Source organism: Mobula hypostoma, chromosome 2 (genome assembly GCF_963921235.1).
Source record: "Mobula hypostoma chromosome 2, sMobHyp1.1, whole genome shotgun sequence".
Taxonomy (NCBI): Eukaryota; Metazoa; Chordata; class Chondrichthyes; order Myliobatiformes; family Myliobatidae; genus Mobula; species Mobula hypostoma.
In genome coordinates, this window is record NC_086098.1 from 156,374,830 (window position 1) to 156,395,675 (window position 20,846).

The 20,846-nt window shown below is 41.5% G+C and overlaps 1 protein-coding gene and 1 long non-coding RNA gene across 2 annotated transcripts in view; one reads left to right on the forward strand and one right to left on the reverse strand.

Moving 5' to 3' along the window:
* The window catches only part of LOC134359831 (uncharacterized), a 46,670-nt gene extending 41,249 nt beyond the window's left edge, over nt 1-5,421 (reverse strand). Inside the window, exon 1 of the long non-coding RNA XR_010021212.1 lies at nt 5,368-5,421. This is a non-coding gene — a long non-coding RNA (uncharacterized LOC134359831). The remainder of the gene's footprint in view (nt 1-5,367) is intronic.
* Nucleotides 1-20,846, forward strand: part of ppil2 (peptidylprolyl isomerase (cyclophilin)-like 2) — a 389,068-nt gene that overhangs the window by 316,651 nt on the left and 51,571 nt on the right. The gene's annotated exons all lie outside the window — the stretch shown is intronic.

Here is a 20,846-nt window from a genome sequence, read left to right on the forward strand (position 1 = left end):
GTCGACTCTTCATTCCTCTCCAATAAAGAGTTTGGGAGCTGATAGCATAAATGTAACTGGAAGCAAGAAGTTCAGTGGCTCACTTCAGTAAGCTTAGATAGGAGCAAGGAGTGTGATACTGATTGAAGTCAGGGACTTGCATCATCCATGGATTACCGAGAGATAATCAGAAACTTTAATAAGAGTGATCTCTTTTAAGTGCAACTCCGGTGCCAAGTCAGCTAATCTCCTAATAACATGCTTGTAGCCTTGATTTGTACGTGGGGTATCAAAGCAAGATCCTTTAAACCCAACACTACCATTCTGTACATATTGCAACTGGGTTTTCAAGAATTTGAGGTTTTTAAGAGAAGCATTCATGGTAAAAGTTAACTAAATCTTTTACAGTACCTCAGCTTTGTGGTCCGTTGCGGTTTCAAGAATTATGTTCATCATAATTGACTGAAGCTCAATCCCCTGCCCTAATCTTCCTAATGATCTTGAACTGTAATTTGTCAATGGCTTACATCCTGGTAGTCATCAAAGTAAATGTGAATGAAGGAACAGGTGCTGTTCTCTTTATTCACTCACCTGTGTTGGCTGTTCCCCCTGTCCATTCTTTGAACTGATGGTATCTATTCCACAGTTATTCCAGTTTAATGCTAACGTGTGAGTTACAGTGCATGACATATTAGATGTAAAAGACTTTCTTTTGCCTTTCACAACCTGAAGACCTCCCTAAAGCAAACAAGTACTATTGAAATATAGTCACTGTAGAAATAAGATGCCGATTTAAGCACAGAACTGTTATGAGCCTATAAAGCAGGAGGCAGGCTTCATTTATAAACAACTTTCTGTAGAATACAATTGGCCATAGCACACTCCGCGCATCAAGATGTCTGATGTGTGGGGTTATGGTGGTGAGGCAAAGAGAAGTAGCAAATAAAATGAACCTTGTGAGTAGACACACACACACACACGCACACACACACACTTGTTAATTCCATATTACTTGTACTATTGAAATCCCTTCAAAAATGAATTTGTTCCAGATCTACCAAATGTTTAAATTACAATTCAAAAAGAAATGCCTCTTCCATTCCTCCCCTCTCCTGCTGGATTTTCACAGTACAGCACAGAAACAGTCCTTTCAACCCATCTGGAACATGTTGACCATTTTGCCTATCTGCACTCATCCCATTTGTCTTCATTATATCCTATTTTGTATTAGCTTGTCTATTCAATTGCCTGTCTAAATGTATCTTACAGGTGGTAATTGTATCTAATTCCACCATCTCCACTGGCAGCAGTGTCAAGGTATCAACACACACCACCCACCCCATTTCCCCAAACATCTATATTTGGCCATCTTTCCTCTTCCTCCCCACCTGCACTACCTACCCCTGAGTCTTAATACAGGGTCTCAAACTGAAATGTTGACCCTTCTCTTTTGCTTCCACAGATTATGAAAGCCCACTGAGTTCCTCCAGAAGTTAGTCTGTACCTCCTGTACCTAATAAAGTTGCCACTGAGTGTATGTTCATCGTCTTCTGCTGTTGTAGCCCATCCGTTTTGAGATTTGAAATGCTGTGCATCGAGATGCGTTTCTGTCAACTTGAGCCAGTCTGGCCATTCTCCTCTGACCTTTCTCATTAACAAGGAGTTTTTGCCCCTGGAACTGCCATTCACTGGAGAGTAATTGGAGAGTGCTGTATTGCACGGAGGGGAGGATGGTAGGCTGATAATTGGAGAGTGCTGTATTGCACGGAGGGGAGGATGGTAGGCTGATAATTGGAGGGTGCTGTATTGCACGGAGGGGAGGATGGTAGGCTGATATTGGAGGGTGCTGTATTACACGGAGGGGAGGATGGTAGGCTGATAATTGGAGAGTGCTGTATTGCACGGAGGGGATGATGGTAGGCTGATAATTGGAGGGTGCTGTATTGCACGGAGGGGAGAATGGTAGGCTGATAATTGGAGGGCGCTGTATTGCACGGAGGGGAGGATGGTAGGCTGATAATTGGAGAGTGCTGTATTGCACGGAGGGGAGGATGGTAGGCTGATAATTGGAGGGTGCTGTATTGCACGGAGGGGAGGATGGTAGGCTGATAATTGGTGAGTGCTGTATTGCAGAGAGGAGAGGATGGTAGGCTGATAATTGGAGGGTGCTGTATTGCACGGAGGGGAGGATGGTAGGCTGATAATTGGAGAGTGCTGTATTGCACGGAGGGGAGGATGGTAGGCTGATAATTGGAGGGTGCTGTATTGCACGGAGGGGAGGATGGTAGGCTGATAATTGGAGAGTGCTGTATTGCACGGAGGGGAGGATGGTAGGCTGATAATTGGAGGGTGCTGTATTGCACGGAGGGGAGGATGGTAGGCTGATAATTGGTGAGTGCTGTATTGCAGAGAGGGGAGGATGGTAGGCTGATAATTGGAGGGTGCTGTATTGCACGGAGGGGAGGATGGTAGGCTGATAATTGGAGAGTGCTGTATTGCACGGAGGGGAGGATGGTAGGCTGATAATTGGAGGGTGCTGTATTGCACGGAGGGGAGGATGGTAGGCTGATAATTGGAGGGTGCTGTATTGCACGGAGGGGAGGATGGTAGGCTGATAATTGGAGAGTGCTGTATTGCACGGAGGGGAGGATGGTAGGCTGATAATTGGAGGGTGCTGTATTGCACGGAGGGGAGGATGGTAGGCTGATGAGCAGTGTGAACTGCATTTTCCGAGCGTTGAACGAACTTGCCCAAGTTGGGCTGAGATGTCAGCCTCTCCCTCCCGAATTACCACCTTCAACTTCTCCACTGACTGACTTATGGGAGTGAACAAACTACCAGTGTAGTAAAAAATTGGAGGGGAATTTTCATTCTAAATATAATCCAGTGTGGCAATTTTTGAAGAGGAGGTGTAAGATGGAAGAGGAGAATTCTGGGCGTAGCCATACAAACAATTCTGATGAGGTTCATGATGGAGAATTACAATCTTCTGAGTCATTTCACTGCACTAGTGCAACAACACACACAAAAGAGAGTCTGTCTTTACAACGAAAGCTACTGATCATTGGGTTTTACATGGACTAGTGAACCTAGTGAACCAAGTTGTCCTATTCCATTGTGCCTACTCTATTGCATACAACGTACAAATGTAGCAACAGCTCCAGTAAAATTTAAAGGACGCTTAACTTCAAGTACAGCCACATGACATGTAAAAGTGCTGATTATTTTAAACAGCTATTGGAATCTCAAAGCAATCAGATGAAAGCTATTGAAAATAACATCACAGTTTGTAAAAGGGCTCAGGAAGTAAGTTATTTAGAAGCTTTAAGACGAGTTCACTAGAGAATGTTCAAGAAACTGTGAAAGCCCATCTATCTCCTGCTGCATACAGAAATCCGGTGGCTTAGCAGAGGAAGAGTTCTCAACAGGGTGTTGGAGCTGAAAGGTGAATTGCAGGAGTACTTTCAAGAAAATAGTAGCCAGATTTTGCTGAGTGCTTTGAAGATGAAGAATGGCTGCAGAAACTGCCCTACTTAGCAGACATTTTTCATCATGTGAACCAGTTGAACAAGTCTCTGCAAGGCCCTGGAGAAAATGTTTTGACTTCAAGTGACAAGATTTTTGGATTTGAAAGGAAATTGAATCTTTGGAAAAATTATTTTCCAAAAGAAATCTTGAAATGTGTGAAAATCACTGCTGCTTGGGCTTGAGAGTGAGGAAGGATATCAGAAAGTCTCAAGTCTAATTGAAAACCACCTGGAAGAACTGAAGAACAAAATTAAACAGTACTTTTCCTCCCTTTCAATACAAGTGTATGACTGGGTGAGGGACCCTTTCTGAATTTCTACTCAGCCTGAGAACTTTACTTTGAGAGAAGAAGAAGAACTTTGTAATCTGTACCTCTGATCATGCACTCAAGATGAGATTTACTGACCTGCCCCTGGACAAGTTCTGGGTTTCTGTGAAAGAAGAGTATCCTGCTATTCATAGGAAAGTAGTGAACATTTTGCTACCGTTTTCAACTTTTGTTGTCATTTGTGTGAGCAAGCTTTTTCTTGTTTAATGAGCATCAAGAGCAGGGATAGAAATTGTCTCATTTCAGTTGAAGGTGAAATCCATGTGTGCTTATCTCAAGTTCGACGCAGAATTGAGAAATTTATTATGCTTGCCTTATGAGTTTTTAAAATTTATGAAAGGGAAAGAAAGATTAATTTCAAGAAAATTCATTCTCTACTCAAAAGAGCATTGGCAATTATTTTTGGTTTAATATATCTGCAATTTACTGATCACACTAATACACCATGAACTGTAGATATAATAATTTTTACGCAGGGGTTCCCTGAGACCTGGAAATCAGTCAGCAGTTTCTGAGATACTCAAATGACTCTGTCTGGCACCAGCTATCATTCTACATTCGAAGTCACATTTCTTCCCCAATGCATGATAATCATTGTACTTCCTGCATTTGCTCCTTAAATGTTAGCTCTGTTTTGGTTTTAGTTTGGCTGACCTTGGTAGTTTTCTGGTTGCATATTATCACTTATATTATTATTCCAACATACAGAGTGGAATCTGAGAGAAGGAATTAAAAGTAGTAAAACACTAGTTCAAACTGCAGTGTGATGCCTTAACTGTTTGCCTGTCTTGGACAGGCTGTGGTAAGACCAATTCAATATCCATTGCCAACACTTATCTGAAATCCCAAAATTATCACGTGTAGGTTACACATTGTGGCTAAGTAATCCTAAAACAAAGATATGGATTTATTTTCAGAGCTGGTGCAGTGAGTAACTAGCCTGTGTTTCACTGAGCATCTCCAGCACTCAGGAACAGTCAAGTGGACCAGCATTAAATTTGTTCCATTAAATCTATCAAAGGGTTTTCCAGAGCTTGGTGATAAAGTGTTGATGAACTGAAGCAAAAGTCTAAAGTGTAGCAGGATTGCATATTTGAACGATGATGTTTTTGGTAACATTTCACTGTTCCTGGAATCCTCACTTTTGGAAGAGACTTGTTATCTTCTGACCTTGCTGCTGTTATGTTTGATGCTATCCTGTTTAAGCTAATTACAGAATGAAGTTCTTGAACATGAATTCTGATAATATTTGTGAGCAATCTAAAATAGTACATTGTCTACACTCTGGTTAACTGTATACATAGCCACATAAATGAGAATCAAATGTATTATCATTTACATACTGTGTCATGAAATTAGTTGTTTTGCATCAGCAGTACAATGCAATACATCAAATGTACTGTAAGTCACAATAAGGAATATATATACACTGTATATAAAGACTTTATGACTAGATAAATAAATAGTACTAAAAGAGAGCAAAACTAGTGAGGTAGTCTTCACAGACTATTCAAAAGTCAAATATGTTGTACCTTTTCTGTTGTCTTTGCTCAATGCTTTTAGTCTGTTTTCACAATACTCAGCACAGAGTTATCACAGAGTTTCCACTTATTCAGGAACTGCAATAGTTAGAACCTTTATTTATACAGCAAGGCTAAGGGATAAATGTGACATGACTGCTTAATCAGCAAGATGACTTGATAATGACTGAAGCTTCATATCTTCACATTCTTAACTGATTCTATCAAAGGTGCTTCAGAGGGCACTATTTACATTGTGCAAATGTACAGCAAGCCTCTTTTATTATTTGCAGAGGGAATAATGTTTCCATCGTGATAGCATCACATGCTGGTGATAGTGTGTTCCAATGTAGTTTGTTATTCCACTAGCTTTATGAAAAATGAAAAACAAACTTTGCATTGTGGTGCTTTCCATTACCTCTGAACAGCTAAGTTTCCTTAGAGATAATTCCCTTAAAGTATAGTCACTACTGCACCTAATTTTTTTGCCTAATCCCCAGTGCTTCCATTTTAAAGGAAAGCATTGAAAATTTGTTCCTTTTCGGATGAAACTCATTGCATAATTGTCTGTTATCAAAATGGTTGATCAAGGCCCGATGATTTTGGAAAATCTTCTCTGAAGACAGCACTGATATTGCTCTTGAATTAATTTCATTGATCATGGACCTAAGCTGCTGGTAGTGGTACCTTCTGTATTGTCAGCCACAGACTCCACATCACTTCTGCCCCTATTGGCATTATTGACCCTCTCAGCATTTTCCCTGTACCAGTTCTAACTCCCACAGACTTGCCAGCTTTCAGGTTGGAATCTGCTGTCCATCGTACCAACCCCCACATCGCTCAAGTTCGGATTGTTGGCTGGTTTTGACATCAACCTACTCCAGTCCTATTCGAGTGAATGGGAGGAACTGATGATCCAGATCCTCGAGCGCTATAATCAATCTGTGGTAGAATCATTTATCAGAGACCATAACTATATTAGAACATAGAATATTGCAGCATAGTACAGGCCCTTAAGCCCACAATGTGGTGCCAACCTTTTACTCTAAGATCATTCTAACCCTCCCCCCCCCCGACATAGCTATCTATTTGCCTTTCCTCCATGTGCCTAAGAGTTTCTTAATGCCCCTAATGTAGTTGCCTCCACTAGCACCCATAATTTAAAAATAACTTGCCTCAGACATCACCCTTATACTTTCCTCTAATCACCTTGAAATTATGCCTTCTGGTAGTAGCCATTTCTGCTCTGAGAAAAAGTCTTTGTCTGCCCACTCAATATATGCCAACTATCATCTTGTACACCTCTGTCAAGCCATCTCTCATCCTCCTTCACTCCAAGGAGAAAAGCCGTAGCTCGCTCAACCTATCCTCATAAAGCATACTCTCTAATCCAGGAGGCATCCGAGTAAACCTTCTCTGCACACTCTCTAAAGCTATAATGTGGCAACCAGAAGTGTACACATTATTCCAAGTGTGTTCTAACCAGGGTTTTATAAATTTGCAACATTACTTCATGGCTCTTGAACTCAATCCCCTGACTAATGAAGGCCAATGTACCATACACTTTCTTAACAACCTCAGCTTGTGCAGCAACTTTGAGGGATCTATTTGTTACATTGCTGTTACATAGAATGTATTTATCCTTATAGCAGATTCCTATCATATGCCCATCCTTCTATTCTCATCATGCTTGCATATTGCGTGGCTCCAAAGCAGAGTGTACACAAATGATTTCTTGCTAATTATCATCATTCATCATGTCTTAGGATTGAAGAGATTACGGATATTGTGCGTTTAATATTTCAGTAATATTGTAAATATGTTACTGATTAAACATGCTTTGTTTAAGTAATTCATTACAGGACTGAAGGTGTTAAACGTGAATGTGCGCAGTATTCAGAATAAGGTAAATGAACTTGCAGCACCGTTGCAGATTGGCAGGTGTGATATATGAAACCCATTTTTAACCAGGCGTCTCTAGAGATGCGGCTCGTTAGCCACTCGTTAACCAGACTCAGCGGTGAGAAAACCACCTTTATCAGATTCCGTACAGCTAGGATCAATATGACTTGGGTCCCACCAAACCCGGGAGATTGGGATGTCTTGCCCACCCGAACCCCGATCTATGAATACTGTTTAACAACTGCCCCCATGCAATCGCCCGTTGGCAAGAAATAACACAGCATACAATTATAAAGTATGTTTACAAATTTCAGCTTTATCGAACAGTTAGTAGGAAAAAGAAAAGGAAAGAAATAAGATGGGCCCTTTACAGTTAACCCAGTCCAAATGTGCACACAAGTTGGAGCTCATCTCATAGTTGTCTTTAACTCACGCACTGGACCCATGGTCTGCATGAAAGCCCACACCACCTTCCAAATGTTGCTCAAAATCCATCTCGAACAAATGGGCTCCCCCACGGGAATATTGGCCCTTCCTCCTTGAAGACATTCATCTGCATAAGGCACTTTTTGCAACAGGGATGACATCCTCAGCCATCTTTCCTCCTGTCTTCTCCCAGCTCCTGCCAGAAAGACCTTGACCCACACCAGTGTCCGTCACAAAAACCTCTCCCCCCAGCGTTCTCTAGAACCTTCTCCCAATTTCACCATCCTGATTAAATGATGCTACATTCCTCATCATGAACATCACAATCCCTTATCTTTTGCTCAAACCCAAACATGCTGAAAGCAGAACAGACTGCTGTTACAGAACTGCTAAAATGAAATACCTACAGCATAGCAGTAAAAATCTTAACCAGGGTGTTACATGTTGCAAGCGTCACTACATCATGGCTGAAAGAAGATTATAGCTGGGAGCTTAATGTCCAAGGATACACATTGTATCAAAAGGACAGGCAGGGAGGCAGAGGGGGCAGTGTTGCTTTGTTAGTAAAATATGAAAAATGAAATCAAATCATTAGAAAGAGGTGACATAGGGTCGGAAGATTTGAATCATTGTGGATGGAGCTAAGGAATTGCAAGGGTAAAAAACCCTGGTAGGAATTGTATACAGACCCCCAAACAGTAGAAAGGATGTGCTGTACAAATTACAATGGGAGATAGAAAATGTGTGCCAAAAGGATAATGTTACAATACTCGTGGGGATGTCAATATGCAGGTAGATTGGGAAAATCAGGCTGGCGCTGGATTCCAGGAGGGGGAGTTTCTAGAATGCCTACGAGATGGCTTTTTAGAGCAGCTCATGGTTGAGCCCACTAGAAGATCAGATATTCTGGACTGGGTTGTGCAATGAATCAGAATTGATTAGAGAGTGTAACATAAAAGAACCTTTGGGGGCAAGTGGTCATAATATGATCGAATCCACCCTGAAATTTGAGAAGCAGAAGCTAAAGTCAAATGTATCAATATTAATGTGAAGTAAAGGGAATTACAAAGGCATGAGAGAGGAGTTGGTCAGAATTGATTGGAAAAGACCACTGGCAGGGATGACAGCAGAGCATCAATGGCTGGAATTTCTGGAAGCAGTCAGGAAGGCTCAGAATATATACATCCCAAAGAGGAAGAATTATCCTAAAGGAAAGATGACACAACATTGACTAACAAGAGAAGTAAAAGCCAACATAAAAGCCAAAGAGAGGGCATAATAGAGCAAAAATTAGTGGGAGTAAGTAATTAAGAAGGTAAAGATGGAATACAAAACCTAATAATATTAAGAGGATACCATAAGTTACTTCAGATACATTAAGTGTGAAAGAGAGGCAAGAGTGGATATCGGACCGCTGGAAAACAATGCTGGAGAGGTAGTAATGGGGGACGATTCTAGCATGGATAAAACAGTGGTGATTGGCAGGAGGCAAAGATTTGGAATAAAGGGAGACTTTTCTGGTTGTCTGCCAGTGACTAGTGGTGTTCCACAGGGGTCTGTGCTGGGACCGATTCTTTTAATGTTATATGTCAATGATTTGAATGATAGAATTGATGGCTTTGTTGCAAAGTTTGTAGATAATATGAAGATAGGTGGAGGGGCAGGTAGTTTTGAGGAAGTAGAGAGGCTACAGAAAGACAGATTAGGGGCATGGGCAGAGAAAAGGCAAATGGAATACAATGTCAGGAAGTATATGGTCAATGCACTTCGGTCGAAGAAATGAAAGGGCTGACTATTTTATGAATGGAGAGAAAATGCAAAACACTGAGGTGCAAAGAGACTTGGGAGTTCTTGTGCAGGATTTCCTAAAGGTTAATTTTCAAGTCGAGTCTGTGGTGAGGAAGGCAAATGTAATGTGAGCATTCATTTCAGAGGACTAGAATATAAAAGCAAGGATGTAATGTTGAGACTTCATAAGACACTGGTGAAGCCTCACTTGGACTATTGTGAGCAGTTTTGGGACCCTTATCTTTGAAAGGATGTACTGAAACTGGAGAGGGTTCAAAGGAGTTCACGAAAATTATTCCAAGATTGAATGGCTTGATATATATATAAAATTTAGTATACTATTATGTTATCTTGGTTTTTTATGTTTAAATTACATTGTTTGTAGTATTTTTTTTGGTATTGATACCTTCTGGAATTTTATTATATTTTAACATTGTATTAATGTTTATATGGTTTACCTTTTTGTATACTTATTCAATAAAAAGATTTAAAGCAAGATTGAATGGCTTGTCATATAACCTTATAACCATTACAGCACGGAAACAGGCCATCTCGGTCCTTCTAGTCCATGCCAAACTCGTACTCTCACCTAGTCCCACTGACTTGCACATAGCCCATAACCCTCCATTCCTTTCCTGTACATATAGCTATCCAATTTAACTTTAAATGACAACATGGAACCTGCCTCAACCAGTTTTGCTGGAAGCTCGTTCCACACAGCTACCACTCTCTGAGTAAAGAAGTTCTCCCTCATGTTACCCCTAAACTTTTGCCCTTTAACTCTCAACTCATGTCCTCTTGTTTGAATCTCCCCCACTCTCAATGGAAAAAACCTATCCATGTCAACTCTATCTATCCCCCTCATAAACTCAACCTTCTATGCTCCAAAGAATAAAGACCCAACTTGTTCAAACTTTCTCTGTAACTTAGGAGATAAAACCCAGGTAACATTCTAGTAAATCTTCTCTGTACTCTCTCAACTTTGTGGACATCTTTCCAATAATTCGGTGACCAGAACTGTACACAATACTCCAAATTTGGCCTTACCAATGCCTTGTACAATTTCAACATTACATCCCAACTCCTATACTCAATGCTCTGATTTATAAAGTCCAGCATACCAAAAGCTTTCTTCACCACCCTATCCACATGAGATTCCACCTTCAGAGAACTATGCACCATTATTCCTAGATCCCTCTGTTCTACTGCATTCTTCAATGCCCTACCAATGTCCTATTTTGATTAGTCCTGCCAAAATGTAGCACCTCACATTTATCAACATTTAAACTCCATCTGCCATCTTTCAGCCCACTCTTCTAAATGGCCTAAGTCTCTCTGCAAGCTTTGAAAACCTACTTCATTATCCACAACTCCACCTGTCTTAGTATCATCTGCATACTTACTAATCCAATTTACCACCCCATCATCCAGATCATTAATATATATGACAAACAACATTGGACCCAGTACAGATCCCTGAGGCACACCACTAGACACCGGCCTCCAATCTGACAAACAGTTATCCACCACTACTCTCTGGCGTCTCCAATCCAGCTACTGCTGAATCCATTTTACTACTTCAATATTAATACCTAACGATTGAACCTTCTTAACTAACCTTCTGTGTGGAACCTTGTCAAAGGCCTTACTGAAGTCCATATAGACAACATCCCCCGCTTTACCCTCGTCAACTTTCCTAGTAACCTCTTCAAAAAATTCAATAAGATTTGTCAAACATGACCTTCCATGCACAAATCCATGTTGACTGTTCCTAATCAGACCCTGTCTATCCAGATAATTATATATACCATCTTTAAGAATACCTTCCATCAATTTACCCACCACTGACGTCAAACTCACAGGCCGATAGTTGCTAGGTTTACTCTTAGAACCCTTTTTAAACAATGGAATAACATGAAGAGTGTTTGATGGCTCTGGGCCTGTATTCACTAGAATTCATTGAAATAGTGAAAGGCCTTGATAGAGTGGGTGGTGAGAGGATGTTTCTGATAGTAGGAGAGTCTAATACCAGAGGACACAGAAAAGAGAAGAGTCCCTTTAGAATGGAGATGAGGAGAAATTTCTTTAGCCAGAGTGGGGTGAATCTTTGGAATTCTTTGCCACAGGCAGCTGTGGAGGCCAAGTCTTTGTGTTTATTTAAGGCAGAGGATGACTCTTGATTGGTCAGAGTATGAAGGGATACAGGGAAATGGCAGGAGATTAGGCCTGAGAGAAAAATTGGATCAGTCATTGGTTGACTTAATAGCCAAATAGCCTAATTCTGCTCCTATATCTTATGATCTATTACGGGTCATATGTAAAAACTCATGAATTACATAGGTCAGGACACTACCATGTGATACATGCACACCTCACTTAAAGTAAACAAGAAGTTAGAATCATATTTAGAACTGAAGCAACTGTTGATTGCAGAACACTTTCGGTTTCATAAGCAGAATCAAAAGGAAGGAATCCATTACAGCGTACATGGCTGAATCAGAGATTGAGCATTGTCAGTTTGGTAATGGGCTTAATGACGCTCTAAGAGATCATTTAGTTTGTGGAATCTTACAAGAAAGCATTCAAAAATGGCTTCTAACCTAATCACATAATACATTTAAAAGAGCAGTTGAAATTGTATCAATGGAAACAGCAGACAGAAATGCAATTGAGTTGCAGTCAGGAGTGAAAGTGAGCATGAACCAAATTGCAGTGTCTAAACAGATATTGGCCTAGCTTAACAAATTCTGCTACTGTTGTGGCAGGGGCTCACATACACCAGACCAATGCAGGTTAATGGACAAGCAATATGGCTTACACCAGAAGTTAATGGGAAATTAATTAAAATGGAATTGGACACTGGTTCTGATGTTTCAATCATTCCATAAAATGAGATTGAGCAATATTTCAAAGATACTGAACTGCAGCCTACAGATATCCAGCTAAGAACTTACACTGGAGAAAAGATAACCCCTGTTTGAATGATGTTCATAACTAACTACAGGAAGGCCAGCATTGTGGGAGTGCGACTGGCTGAGATAATTACAACTTGAATGGAGATCTCTCAACTATTTGCATGCCACATCCCCTGCAAGCGAATTAAGAAGGGCACTAGATGGTGCCACAGCAGTGTTCAAGGATAACACTGGTAAATTCAACCATATCAAGGGTAAAATAGAGTTAAGTGATAGTGCTGCACCCAAGTTTTGCAAAGCCCCTTCAGTTCCTTATACTATCTCTGATAAAGTAGTCAGTGAACCAGATTGCATGGAAGCTAAAGGTATTCTTTCACCAAGGTTGAGTTGAGCCCATGGGCAATACCAGTGGTCCCAGTAGCCAAGAAAAATGGGTCTGTCAGGATCTCTGGTGTTTTAAAGGTTACCATCAACCTTGTACTGAAAGTAGATCTAAATCATCTGCCCAGGATAGAGGACATCTTTGCAAACCTTTTGGGAGGGAAATACTTTAGCAAAGTGGACTCAGCAGAGGCCTACCCACAGATGGAGATGGAGGAAAAGTCCAAAGTTGTTTCTTACCATAAACACTCAGAAAGGGCTTTATCGCTATAAAAGGCTTATTTGTGGAGTATCATCTGCACCTGCACTCTGGCAAAAAGCTATGGACCAGGTGCTGCAAGGCTGCCCAGGCAATGTTCAAAGCAGTGTGAAGTGGCTTTCAAGTGGCAGATGGAGTTCAACCCAGATAAGTGTGAGGTGATTCACTTTGGTAGGTTAAATATGATGGCAGAATATAGCATTAATGGCAAGACTCTTGGCAGTGTGGAAATCAGAGGGATCTTGGGGTCCATAGGACACTCAAAGCTGCTACGCAGGTTGACTGTGTGGTTAAGAAGGCATACGGTACATTGGCCTTCATCAATCGTGGGATTGAGTTTAAGAGCCGAGAGGTAATGTTGCAGCTATATAGGTACCCCACTTGGAGTACTGTGCTCAATTCTGGTCGCCTCACTACAGGAAGGATATGGAAACCATAGAAAGGGTGCAGAGGAGATTTACAAGGATGTTGCGTGGATGGGGAGCATGCCTTATGAGAGTAGGTTGAGTGAACTCAGCCTTTTCTCCTTAGAGTGACAGAGGATGAGAGGTGACCTGATAGAAGTGTACAAGATAATGAGAGGTATTGATTATGTGGATAGTCAAAGGCTTTTTCCCAGGGCTGAAATGGCTGGCACGAGAGGGCACAGCTTTCAGGTGCTTGGAAGTAGGTACAGAGGAGATGTCAGGGGTAAGTTTTTTTAAGCAGAGAGTGGTGAGTGCGTGGAATGGGCTGCCGGCGGCGGTGGTGAAGGTGAAAACGATAAGGTCTTTTAAGAGACTCCTGGATGGATACATGGAGCTTCGAAAAATAGAGGGTTATGGGTAAGCCTAGGTAGTTCTAAGGTAGGGACATGTTCAGTACAGCTTTGTGGGCCAAAGGGCCTGTATTGTGCTGTTGGTTTTCTATGTTTTTATGAAATGGTGATGGCAGGCACTGTACTCGTACATTATATCCAGTGAAGCTTGTCTGTGGCATCACATTATGGTATAGGTGCAGTCAGGTCACTGTTATGAGTGATAGGGGTGAACCCCCCATAGCCTTTGCATTATGTTCCTTATGGCTCCAGAGAAAAATGATGCACAGAATGACTGAGAGTCCCTGAGCCTGGTTGGGGATGTAAAATATTTCAACCAGTACCTTTATGGGAGAGATACATTACAGATAATCAACCTCTCATGTCCGTTTTCAATCCACAGCAGCAGTATGAATGTAGAGGTGAACTCTGTTTTTTGGAGGACCCAGTTATAAGAATGAACTCAGGAGGAGGACTAATCATGGAAATGTTGATGGATTGTCCCGTTTTCTCTTGGAAAAGGAAACGCTGAAGAAATTTACAAAAAAGTACATACCTCTTAAAGTGTTCTCCCTAACGCTAATCAAAAGTCTCCCTATTATGGCAGAGGTGATCCAACGGGAAACCAAAAAAGACCCCACATAGTCTTAGGTTTATGTGGCCACCCAAAATAGCTGTGATGTGCAACAGAAACTCCAGTTTCCCCAGTTGTATCTGCGCCAAGAAGAACTTGCCGTTGATGCAGATTGCCTTGTGTCAGGATGGAGAGTAGTTGTACCATCCAAGCTGAGAGGTAAAGTATTGGAGGAGCTATATGCCAGTCACCTAGGTGTGAAAATGAAAGCATTAGCTCAAAGCTTTGTCTGGTGGCCTGGGACAGATCAGCATTGTTGGGGATACCAGCGCGTCAAGAAAATGCCAGGGGTGGTTCCTCTACATCCCTGAGAATGGCCTGCCTTGCCCTGGCAAAGGATTCATATGGATATTACCAGACCATTCTTAGGCACAACTTTCTTAGTAGTAGTGGCTGCAGCTACGAGGCCAGAGGTGATCTCAATAGCCTTCACTGCAGCCTCGCTCACTGTTGATGTGTTGAAAGCCACTTCTCAAGAACTGGTATTGCAGATACTTAGTCAGTGACAATAGACCACAATCAATGTACTCTCCATCACACCTCTATAGAAGTTTGTCAGAGTATTAGATATCATGCCAAATCTTGCAAACTTCTAAGGAAGTAGAGCTGCTGTCATGTTTTCTTTGGGCATAGAACAGGTCCTCTGAAATGATAATACCAAGGAATTTAAAGTTGCTGACCCTCTCTACTTTTGAATCCATGATGAGGACTGGCTCATGGACTTCCAGTTTTCTCCTTCTGAAGTCAATAATTAGCTCCACGGTCTTGCTGACATTGAGTGAGAGGTCATTGTGGCACCAGTCAGCCAGATTTTCAATCCTCCTATATGCTGATTCGTCACAACCTTTGATTCAGCCAACAGAAGTGTTGTCATCAGCAAACTTGAATGTGGCATTGGAGCTGTGATTAGTCACACAGTCGTAGTGTAAAATAAGTAGAGCAGGGGACGAAGCAACAGCTTTATGATGCACCTGCGCTGATGGAGATTTTGGAGATATTGTTGCAAATCCGAACTGACTAGGGTCTGCAAGTGGGGAAATTGAGGATCCAATTGCACAAGGATGTATTGACGCCAAGGTCTTGAAACATTGATTAATTTTGAGGAGATGATAGCATTGAATGCTGAGCTGTAGTCCATAAAGAGCGTCCTGATGTATGCATCTTTGCTGTCTAGATGTTCCAGATGTTAAATGAAGAGCCAATGTAATGGCATCTGCTGTGGACTTGTGCTGGTTGGCAAATTGGAGCAGATCGAAGTTGCTTCTCAGTGAGTGATGTGCTATGACTCAGTGCAAAGCTGCAGTATGTTACTTCCTCCCAGACCTGACTTGAAGTGAGATACTGTGAGAGATTCGGAAATAGTCTCTGGATTTAGCTGATAGTTAGAAACTGTTTTGAGCTTAGTGTTTTGTGCTGTTAAATATGATATTGGGTTGCTTTTTATCCTGCCTACATGCAATTGTGGGATTCTTTTAAATGTCTTGGTTCTGAGATTAGGTTGCATTTTCAACTCCCTTTTTGTGTATCAAACTTTGTGAGATGTATCCCAAACATTCAAACAAAGCTGCATCTGTTCATGCCTACCAGCCTGGAGCAGTGATGTCCTGTACGTTGTACAGCAGACATAGAACATAGAACAGTACAGCACAGCAAAGTACAGGCCCTTCGGCCCACAATGTTGTGCCGACCCTCAAACGCTGCCTCCCATATAAGCCCCACCTTAGATTCCTCCATATACCTGTCTAGTAGTCTCTTAAACTTCACTAGTGTATCTGCCTCCACCACTGACTCAGGCAGTGCATTCTACGCACCAACCACTCTCTGAGTAAAAAACCTTCCTCTAATATCCCCCTTGAACTTCCCACCCCTTACCTTAAAGCCATGTCCTCTTGTATTGAGCAGTGGTGCCCTGGGGAAGAGGCGCTGGCTATCCACTCTATCTATTCCTCTTATTATCTTGTACACCTCTATCATGTCTCCTCTCGTCCTCCTTCTCTCCAAAGAGTAAAGCCCTAGCTCCCTTAATCTCTGATCATAATGCATACTTTCTAAACCAGGCAGCATCCTGTTAAGTCTCCTCTGTACCCTTTCCAATGCTTCCACATCCTTTCTATAGTGAGGTGACCAGAACTGGACACAGTACTCCAAGTGTGGCCTAACCAGAGTTTTATAGAGCTGCATCTTTACATCGCGACTCTTAAACTCTATCCCTCGACTTATGAAAGCTAACACCCCATAAGCTTTCTTAACTACCCTATCCACCTGTGAGGCAACTTTCAGGGATGTGTGGACATGTACCCCAAGATCCCTCTGCACCTCCACACTACCAAGTATCCTGCCATTTACTTTGTACTCTGCCTTGGAGTTAGTCCTTCCAAAGTGTACCACCTCACACTTCTCCGGGTTGAACTTCATCTGCCACTTCTCAGCCCACTTCTGCATCCTATCAATGTCTCTCTGCAATCTTTGACAATCCTCTACACTATCCACAACACCACCAACCTTTGTGTCGTCTGCAAACTTGCCAACCCACCCTTCTACCCCCACATCCAGGTCGTTAAAAAAAATCACGAAAAGTAGGGGTCCCAGAACAGATCCTTGTGGGACACCACTAGTCACAATCCTCCAATCTGAATGTACTCCCTCCACCACCACCCTCTGCCTTCTACAGGCAAGCCAATTCTGAATCCACCTGGCCAAACTTCCCTGGATCCTATGCCTTCTAACTTTCTGAATAAGCCTACCATGTGGAACCTTGTCAAATGCCTTACTAAAATCCATATAGATCACATCCACTGCACTACCCTCATCTATCTGCCTGGTCACCTCCTCAAAGAACTCTATCAGGCTTGTTAGACACGATCTGCCCTTCACAAAGCCATGCTGACTGTCCCTGATCAGACCATGATTCTCTAAATGCCTGTAGATCCTATCTCTAAGAATCTTTTGCAACAGCTTTCCCACCACAGACATAAGGCTCACTGGTCTATAATTACCCGGACTATCCCTACTACCTTTTTGAAATTATTTCAAGAGGAAATGAAAGTATGGTGAAGGCTGTTTAGTGAATAAAATGTACTTTGACTTTTAGAAATGAGCTTCTATTACTCAAAATTTGTGGATGGCTGATCAAGCTGATGGCAGGTTGGCTAGCTGGATTGAAATCAGTTTTAATAGAAAGTAAAAAACTTCAATGATTCTTCAAATAAGCATCTCAGTTTACTCTGTGTGTTCTCACCATCAACCCCCCCCCCCCCACTCTTGGTTGTAGGAGAACCCACATCTAGTTAGATTAAGTTTATAGATGACACTAAACTTTGTAGCTGGAAATTACTTGCAATCAGAGGACTCCAGACAGACCACATGAGATAAAAATGGAAGCAGAATGCTGATGCTTCTGCATTGCCAAGGCTGTCTGTAGCGGCAAAACTCAAAACAATTGCCGTGAGCCTGTGACCGCCAGTAGGTTGTTATACTCAGCTGCAATTAAATGATTGTTCTAAAGAATCAAATTTCTTATTCTGATTCTTTACTAGCAATTAGCAAACATACAATTAAATATTATCTCAGCGGTCAGCAAAGATAAAACCACGGTCCCAAGCTACAAACTGCCACAAAATAAACATGAATATGTCTTACCCCTTTCACTTCTACCACACTCTCACTCACGTGACGAGTTACCGTAATAAATGCGCAACACAGAATGCATGGCACCTATATTCCAGCCCCCTAATTGTTATACTATAATAATTACAAATACATGCTATTAAGACACAGGAAACATGAAATCTCAACATTTACACAAATGTCCTCTTTTGGTAAGCAGCTGGATTGTGCTCTTTTACCAAACCAGGTTGTCCTTCTTGACTATATTCAGGAAAATCCGCCTTGAAATGCTGATGCCAAAGCTTATTCAAACACAAAACTGAAATCCCATAACTGTCAGCTCTGGCCAAGCGTAGTCTCTTCCAGCACCATGGTCTCCTTTCAGTGATCCATTAACAGTCCAACCCAGCATTATTCTGCTGCATAGGGTCCATCATTAACACTGTGAATCACTTGGTCACCTCTATCAATAGCTCAATTTCTGAATCAATTTCCGGCAAACAAACATGTTTCAGGTGAGACCATTCCTGAAGATCTCTCTGATGAGGAATGTTCCCTTTGTGGACGGGCATATGTTCCTATGTATGGATGTTAGGCAGTTCACAATATTTCACACTATCTAAGCCAACCACTTCCAATCCTGAAACAAAGTAGCTATTCACAACCTTCTCTTGACCCATTGTGCATAAGAGTATGTATGTTCCTTTTCCTCTCAGGTTAAGCTTCTTTATGAGGTCCACTGTGCAGAACACTGCTGTACTTCCTTGATCTAGGAAAGCAGAAATAACCACTGTCTTGTTACTCTTCTTAGACTTCATCTGAACTGGAATTTACTGTAAGCTTACAATCATGATCACCAGCCTCCATAAGACCATTAGATACCACGCCAGTACTCACTGCTCTGTTTGCTTCATTCATGACTTTTTTTCAAATCTGCACCCTTTTCATCAGAGTGCAGATGAAGTATGATGGGATGTTTGCCACCGCATATCTTGCATGAAAGGCACTTTTTGCAATCCTTGTTGATGTGTGCCCTACACAAACTACCAAATCAGACACCATTTTCTTTTTGGAAGACATACTTCTGTTTATGAATTTTTTTTTATCAACTTAGAGCCTGAATCCAAACTATGCTCATTCTGGCAGAACAGACAAACCTCATCATTAGTTCTAGGCTCAAATTTTTGCTTCAGTTTCTACAGTAGCCACGGTAGTGGCAAAGCGGCTTCCTTTAACTTCAGAATGAATTTATGATCCAGTCTTGTTCACACCTTTACTTACTGCCAGCAACGGAGCTTTGTATTTTTTTCCCTAACAATGGGCGTGTAGCAATCTTTACTTGCTTTTTGATAAAATCAACAATGTCACTGAAAGTAACCTTGTGATTATGCCTTTTGTGTAGTTCATACACACTGATCAACATTCTTTCCAAAGTTCATCAGGCAATTTATTTATGACAATCTTCATATTCAATTCGCTCAAGGCCTGAGCATCTTCCATAGCCTTGTAACAACTCCTAAGAAAAAGACTAATCTTGAAAAGTTTTCACATCAAGAAAGAGCCTTTTCTATGTAGGCTTCAGAAATTTTCTGCTCATCACCAAAATGTTGCTGTAGTAAAGTTTGAGTCTTTCGATATCCTTCCTCTGGACTGGCCGCTAACAACTTTTGACATGCTCTCTAGGGTAATCTCCATCGTCCTGTTTGAGATTATAGAGACAGTCACCACAATCTTGCCTTCAAAACTATCCTTGAAACCCTTCATAAATGAAAGATACTGCAATGGATTGTCATTGAAGATTTGAATCTCTTTTTTAGACAGAGATGTAATGCATTGTTGTTGCATCACTATGGTTGTTATTTCCTTTCATGTCCTTATGGCTTCCAGCATGGCATTTAGATCTTTATCATCTGAAACATGAGTGTCATCATACCATAAGTCAATGTTCTCAGAAGCACCTTGTGCTATTGGATATGGCATAGGTTCAAAGTACCTCTTTGGTACAGGCTGAGAGTGAACTACCTCTTGGGGTTCAAACTCGTGGCTCATAGACTTTTGATTCTTGAGTATGTTGGATTTTCTCTGTTCCACATCAACATAGGAACTCTCACCAGAGAACTGCTCTGCTGGAGCACGATTAGCACACACAGCATTTGCAGCCCATAGCACTTTAACTCTGACTATCTTGCCTGCAGTTTCTTTCTGCAACTTAAGCTCCTCCATCTTTCTTTGGAGTTGTTGTTCCTGGTCTCTTCAAAGCTGTTCCTGGCTTCTTCGAAGCTTTTCCACCTTTTCCTCCAAGGTACGTTTATCTCTCAATATCTGTTGCCTTGCGTACTACTCAGCTAGATCAGCCTCCATTCTAATGCATACCAGTGTGATATCAAACACATGGAATGTGTTGCTTGTGGCTGCAGAACGTACTTCACGCATGTTAGGCACACTGCTTTCAGCTTTATACGTATTAAAAGCTTGTTCTTTGACTATGTAAATTTTCACTTGCCCAGAGAACTGACCTTCAATATCACATATTTGTTTAATTTCTCTCTTAGCTTCAAGCTTACTGCTTCTAGCTGAACTCATTTTGTCTTCCAAGCGCACAAAACGAGACAAAACAATGGTAGATCCAATTCAGCTTTTCGACAATGGAAGCAATTATTTCAATTCTTCAGCATTTCAACAAAATCAAGTGTTGAACACTTCAGGCAAAACCCGCTGTAGAGCTTTCCTCTCCACCAATTAGACACAGCAATGCTGACCACTTCAAAACTGTGTTTCAAACCA